The sequence below is a fragment of the Nicotiana tabacum genome, chromosome 23, assembly GCF_000715075.1.
Source record: "Nicotiana tabacum cultivar K326 chromosome 23, ASM71507v2, whole genome shotgun sequence".
In the NCBI taxonomy this organism is placed as follows: Eukaryota; Viridiplantae; Streptophyta; class Magnoliopsida; order Solanales; family Solanaceae; genus Nicotiana; species Nicotiana tabacum.
The window spans coordinates 125,622,508-125,630,077 of NC_134102.1; the positions used below are offsets into that span (position 1 = coordinate 125,622,508).

The 7,570-nt window shown below is 37.7% G+C and overlaps 1 non-coding gene across 1 annotated transcript; it reads right to left on the minus strand.

The window, feature by feature from the left end:
* Positions 1 to 4,968: 4,968 nt before the first annotated feature.
* LOC142177759 (small nucleolar RNA R71) lies at positions 4,969 to 5,075 on the minus strand. Its single transcript, XR_012706316.1, has one exon. It is a non-coding gene; the product is annotated as a small nucleolar RNA R71 (small nucleolar RNA).
* Positions 5,076 to 7,570: the final 2,495 nt, after the last annotated feature.

Below are 7,570 nucleotides of genomic sequence, written 5' to 3' on the forward strand. Positions count from 1 at the left end.
AACGTTGGCTTACCTAGCAAGTGAAATATTAGGCGCCATCACGGTTCCGAAAGTGAGAATTTCGGGTCATGACATGAATGAAGATCAGTATAAGAGAGCAAAGTTCTTAACAGTAGTAGAAGATAAAAATAAGCTTTTATTTCCTTGAATTATGTGTTACAATGTATCAAACTAAAGAAAAATTTTCCCTTTATAGAGTAGGAGAGCTTAAGTCCTAGTACAAGTCTTAAAAAGGTAAAAATATTCTTCTCCCGGTAATTGTTGATCCATAATCAACATCGAGCGAGATTCGCGTCGTGATATCCGGTTGAGAGCGAATATTGCGACCCCTATAACTCGTGCATAATCGTCCACCGCGTCTCCCGAGGTCCAGAAGTCGTACTCGGTCCAGAGTGCGTTGCTTTACCGCATCCAATTACAACTTTGTCTCGATTACAATCACTTGGGTCTGTGTTCCCCCCTCGTTCTTTCATCGGGAAATCGAGGTGGACATTGCCCCCGATTTTACCCGTACACAATTATCTTTCTTCTTTTGGGATATGGGAGATGTTATCACAGATATGTCTTTTGACATTTTATGATAAGGGATTTGTCCACCAAATGCAAAAACCACAAGGGTTTTAAGTGGGAAGTCCCCAATAAATAATTTATCTGTTTACACTCTAGCTATAGTCATAGAGATGGACACTTTTTAGTCCGAATTCTTGTTGAGAAATGTATATTTTTAGTCACTCCCAAAAATAATAGCCGATAATATATATATATATATATATATATATATATATATATATATATATATATATATATATATATTGTATATACTTTTTGACTAGCGAATGTAATTATTCTGACCGACTAACCGACCAATATTGTATTTTGCCCATTTCTGTTTGTAGGAGTGCAGTAGACATTGGGCCAAGAGAGTAACTAGTTGGTTATTCAAAAGGAAAACTTACAGAAATGTCCCAAATAAGTCTCAACTTACCAACCTCTAGTCATTAGTCATAGACTTACCAAAACTAGTCAAAAACATATAAAATTTAAAAAACCAAATAAATAAGGTTCTTTCTCTCAAAACATTACACGCAAAAATCTCCTTGCATATTTTAAAGCGTGATTAGCAACATTAGATGCAAGACGGAAAGAAAATTTCATGGATGAGGTAGCAAATATGGTGATGAAATACAAAAAAAAAATATATACAATATTCCAAAAATCTAAGCAAAAAGGGGACCTTTTCAATGGGTATAGTTGAAATTCATTGAAAATATATAGATAAGTCAATATACAAAATTTGAGGAAGATTGGAGGTGAATTTGAGTGGTTTGGTATCAAAATTCGTAATTAAATCGAGTTCAAAAAATTCTTCTGCGACACATGTAACAAACATGTATCTCACACACAGGTATACTTGGATATACATGTGATACACAATTGATACAAATATGATACAGATGTGATACACAAATGATACACATATTATTTTTTTTCATGTTCATTTTTTACTTCGAATTTTCAATTCAAACCAGCTCAAAACTCGACCAAATCATCCCAAAACTGATATTCAAGCTCCTTAAGATGTACCCAATCTATTCTAATAATACCCACTCAAAAGAAAGCAAATATTTGACCTTTTTAGCTACAAATAGCTAATTGGCTAATATTAGTAATATTTTATAAATTGGCCAATTTTTATAATGAGCTACTTATAATTGGACATAGCTAGTAGTTTCCCTATTCAAAAAATATGGATAACTGGGCCACGAAGTCTGTTCCAGCATTATTGTCAAAAGCCGGGTCCACTAAAGCAACAATCCAAGCAACAACTGCATGGGAATAAAACTGAGTTCGTTTGCTTTCGGGAAAATGATATTGTATAGCCGCTCTCAAAATAATAAACGATATATATATTCTATATGTTATATACAAAAATTATACAAATTTTATACACTTTTTCGGCTACCATATATAAATAGTTTCTGGTGCTGGCTAAAAGTGATAATACCCCTTCGTTTTCTAACACTAAGTATTGTACAGTATATTTTAATAATTTTATAAACCTCTTTTGTATGTACTTACATATTTTATATCCGAGACATTATATATTTTTTGAATCACCCAGCAACCTTAGCTCTACTTTAGGATTTAGATTCGGACTGAACTTCCCTTTTGCCTATTTATTTAATTTTATGACTTGCTTAATTTCGTGAGAAGACCAAAGTGGCTCAACACAGCAAAGAGTTGAATTTGAATTTTGAAAACCAATAGAAAGTGTCACGCATTTTGGAACAATAAACCTTAGAGAGAGATATGAAATTTAAATTTAAGGTATTTAACCTCTAGGTTCTCACCATTGAATTCATTGTACTTTCAAAACTTATGGGTACAAAATACAATACCAAGTTGTTAAATTTTTTACTATTTATTTATTAATCTATGTATGTTTGTTTCATGTCGAAAATATCAGATTCAGATGAATCCATTCGAGAAGACTCCATCAAACAATATATATGAGTTAATCATTGGATCACTTTCATGAGACATGGATAGATCATTGTAAGCTTTAAAGAGAGCAAAATATCATGCATATAAGATAACAATTTACGCTCGCAAATCCTATTGACTAATAATATAACAAAACACTTTTGGAACCTCACTAAATAATAGCAATGGTCATGTGCACATCATTGATAGACCTCTTGCTAGCAATATCTTGGCCTAAAAATGTAATATTTTTCAACAAATCGGTTGATTAGGGTAAAATAGTATTCTTTAGGAACCGTACATGAGCCTTTTGATGCATACGGTTCAAAAAATTGTGAATCAATATATTAAAGTCTTTCTAACTTCTATAAGAAAGGAACTGAAGTATACACATGTGATGTGTGACTATAATTCTATATTTTAGTACATTATTTTTTGCCTTGTATTTTTTATGCTTTAATGATAAACTTCACTTTATTTGCGCGTAATGGAGTCTATTCTATATGTTGGTGAATTGAATATGAAAGTAGAGCAAAAGGAATAATTAAAGTCTAAAGCGTGCTCAAAAACAGTTGAAAAGAAGAAAGAAAGAAGTGAGCAACGGATAAATGAGAAGGCTGGCGAAGCAAGCTTAATAGCTCGCATGGGAGCTGGCTGGGCGAGGCTTTTAGATCGCGTGGGAGTAGGCTAGGCGAGGCAGGAGGCGAGGTCCACCTCGCGTTAAGGCTGGCGACGCCAGGTCTGACGCGAGGTCATGCTAGAGTGAAGCCTCGCGAGGCGAGGTCCGAGGCGCGCACACTCCGAACTTTGAAGGCTTATTTCGTCTCCTGGTTTGACTAGGAATTGGCCTATGTCGTTTAGATTTTTTCCTACACATATAAATAGACCTAAAAATGCCACTTTGGACGAGTTTTGGCAACCGGAGGCAAGGATAGCTCGTGAAACAACCGTTGGGAGTTAGAGTCATTGATTTCTACATCCTTTCATCTTTACTTTGTAATTTAATTATGCAAAACATCTGGGATATTGTTACTATGAGTATGAGTAGCTAATCTTGGGTTTTGATAGAACCTATTGGAGGATGATTTTCCTGTTACGTTAATATATATTTGCCATAGTATTTTCTCTATTTATTAGCCTATATTATTATTGTTGTTGATTGAAGGGCCCTCAATCAACTGTGCCTATTTAGTGTGTATTACTCGGGAGAGAATGCATATTTAGGTAATTGTTGAACAACATCACTCCTAACGTATATGACGGATCAATACGAAAGGTTTAAAGGTAGGATTAGGGATAACGAAACCTTGGTTCGATCTGAGTGAGCCATACTTAATGCCAGCTAGCATAATTCGGGAGAATAGTTTTAGTAAATTGTGGTAATTACTCGGGAGAGAGTTACGAAAGTAGAGTGCTCATGATCGATAGAGAAGACTTAGGAAAATTTATAGAAAATATAGCGGAAAGGATTCCGACAATAGGGGAAATAACAACCTTAGATCATCCCACAACTTGTCTACAACCCGTTAGTAGTTAGTTATTAATTGTTGCATTTTCATTACGTAATAATTAGTTAGTAAACATCCAAATTGTTACTTAAATATTTATGAAGATTGATTGCGTGAGTTCGTGCGAGGCTAGTAGCTATGTTTGATACGTTAATTCCCTGTGGGATTCGACTCCGGACTTATTATCCGGAATATATTTGCAACGACCGCTTAGTCCCTTTTATAAGGCATAGTTGGGCGTGATCAAATTTTGGCGCCGTTATCGGGGACTTAACAATGTTATTAATTGCAGCTAAAAGAATTGCTAGAATTCTTAGTGTAGTCAATTTTCTTCATGTTAAACCAAATACATTGAAATTCTAACATTTGTAGTCTTGGGTGCTACATGTGCATGCCTAGAAACTCCTCAAGAACTGATGAATTGTTTGAAGCATTATCAGATCCTGAGAAAGTTTTCAAGGCACTGAATCGTGCAAACAAGAAGGGAAAACAACAACAAAACTTAACAGAACAAATCAAACCAGACATGGATGATGGAGTAGAAATTCCAAACAACAGAAACAATGAGAATGACCCAAACAATCAGGGTGTGTTGCCTCTTGTACCAGAAGCAACATTATATGATTGGGCACAACCCACCGCCGACAATCTGGCAACCGCAATTGCAGTCCCTCAGATACAAGCAGAATCATTTCAAATCACAAACAACATGCTACATTTGTTGCAGAACAAGGGACTGTTCTTAGGGTCATACATTGAAGATCCTCAGCAACATCTGAAGAATTTTCTGTCGATATGTGTCACGCAAATGTAACCTAATGTGATACCGGAAGCAATAAAGTTGTTGTTGTTCTCATTCTCGGTGATAGAAGAAGCTCAGACTTGGCTTAATTCACTCCCCATTAACTCCATCACTACTTGGGAGGAATTAGTCAAGCAAGTTTTGAATAAGTTCTACCCACCCAATAAGACTACCAAACAAATTGATGATATATTGAGCTTCAGGCAGAAACCAACAGAAACACTACAAGAAACGTGGGAGAGGTTCAAGGGTATGCTGGTTAAATATCCTTATCATGGCATTCCAGATCAGATATTGGGGTAGAGGTTTTACATGGGACTGGCAGACGGCTTAAAGGCCAATGTTGATGCTTCAGCAGGTGGAGCATTTTTGAGCAAACCATTCAGAGAATGCATGATCCTACTTGATAAGATGGCCCAAAACTCAAGATGGATGACAAGAGACTCTATGATCACTCCTGTAGCTCACTCAGTGGCTTTGGACCCAAACAACTCCATAGCTGAAAATATGGCCACTCTAATGACGCAAATTAATATCCTCACCAAAAAGATCGATGAATCAGGCCAGAAGCAGCAGGTACACATAGTTGGCACAACTAATGGGGGATTATGTACACCATGCATTAACCAACCTTATTTATGCTCGTGAAGTGCGGAAGGTGACAACCAGCACTACTAGGAAGATATGAACAATGTGGCCAATTGTGGGGGACAGAGGCAAGGTGGTCAGAATTAGGGGCAGCAAAATCAACATTATAAGCCAGCACAACAGCAGTACAATAACAAAAAAATCAACATTATAAGCCAGCACAACAGCAGTACAATAACAACAACAATCATGGAGCTATGCGACCACGGGGTCAAGTAGTGCCTTACCAAAGGCAACATGGTTACAACCAGCAAAATCAGCAGCTGGATTATCAACAGCCTCAACAACAACAGATTATAAGACAAGATGATGGCTTTACTGAACTTAAGGGAATGCTGTACAGCAGCAATAGAATGCTGCAACAACTGATTGGGTCCACTGGAAAAATGCAAGAGAGAGTGGACTCCCATGAATCAGAGACAAAGGGTATTGAGATTCAATTAGGACAGATTTCTATGGCTCTAAACAATCGTCCCCAAGGGACGTTACCTGCAGACACACAAGTCAATCCAAAATATCAGGGCCCGAAACAACTTATTGCAGTGAGTCTACGAAATGGTAGAGACCTAGATTTGGAGCAAGAGATTGTTCGCAAAAACTGACCTACTGAAACACTTGTGCCAGTACCCATTGAGATAGATGATTCAACAGGGTTAACTGAGGTGACGGTACAACATGCACAAGAGAGCACAAGCAAAGGAAAAGAGGTTGCGAAGGAGACTGAGGTAGCACAAGAAACGATAGTAGAAGTAGTGCCTGATCAAGATAAAACTCAAATCACAGGACAGAAGTGACCTCCATCACCATTCCCGTAGAGATTGGCCAAATATAAAAAGGACGAGCAACATGAAGATGTTGAAACAAATACAGGTGAACATTCCACTTATTGATGCGTTGCGGGAGATGCCTGGGTATGCCAAAATGATGAAAGATTTAATGTCTCGCAAAATCAACTTCCAAGACCTGTCCACTGTTACATTGACAGACTGATAGTGTAGTCATGACGAGACCCATAGCTGAGAAGTTGTTAGACCCAGAGAGTTTCACAATCCCATGCACGATAGGCAATTATGCTTTTGCTAAAGCATTGGGTGATTTGGGGGCAAGCATAAACTTGATTCCCTTGGCTATCTACAAAAAGTTAGGCATTGGAAGAGCTAGACCCATGTCCATGTTACTACAGCTAGCTGACCGGACAGTGAAGAGGCCCTCTAGTATCCTTGATGATGTATTAGTATAGGTTGGGAAGTTTGTGTTCCCAACAGATTTTGTCATTCTAGACTGCTGGGTTGACGAAGAGATTCCCATAATTTTGGGAAGACCATTCTTGACCACTAAGAGAGCTTTAATTGATTGTGAAACTGGAGAGCTATAAATGAGACTAAATGATGAAGAAATAATATTCAACGTGCAGAAATATATGCGACGACCAAGTAAATTTGCTAACTGCTCTCTAATAGAAGTCGTGGATATAATTTTGGAGGAGGAAGATGAGGCCTTGAATGCTAAAGACCCTCTAGCAGCCTGTCTCATGAACTTAGATGAAGTAAATGGAAAGGATTTGGCGGACTGGGTGCTGGCTCTTGAAGGCCAAGGGTTTTGGAAAAGAGAGCTCGAATTTGAGCCTTTACACTTAGAAGAAAGAAAAATTCCTCCAGCTAAGCCATCGATAGAAGAGCCACCAAAGTTGGAAATAAAGCCGCTACCACCTCACCTCAAGTATGATTTCTTGGAACCTAACTCAACTTTACCTATTATTATCTCATCTGGTTTGTTAGATGTGCAGAAAGAACAGCTTTTGCAGGTATTGAGTGAGTTCAAAACTGCAATTAGTTGGACCATTACAGACATTAAGGGTATCAGCCCAGCCTTCTATATGCATAAGATTCTACTGGAAGATGGCCACAAACCTTCCAGAGAACATCAAAGAAGGCTGAACCCCAACATGAAGGAAGTTGTGAAAAAGGAGGTGATAACGTGGTTAGATGCGGGGATCATTTTCCCCATCTTCGACAACAACTGGATCAGCCCAGTCCAATGTGTGCCTAAGAAAGGTGGGTTGACTGTAGTACAAAACGAGAACAACGAGTTGATATCAACAAGAATAACCACGGGATGACGAATTTGT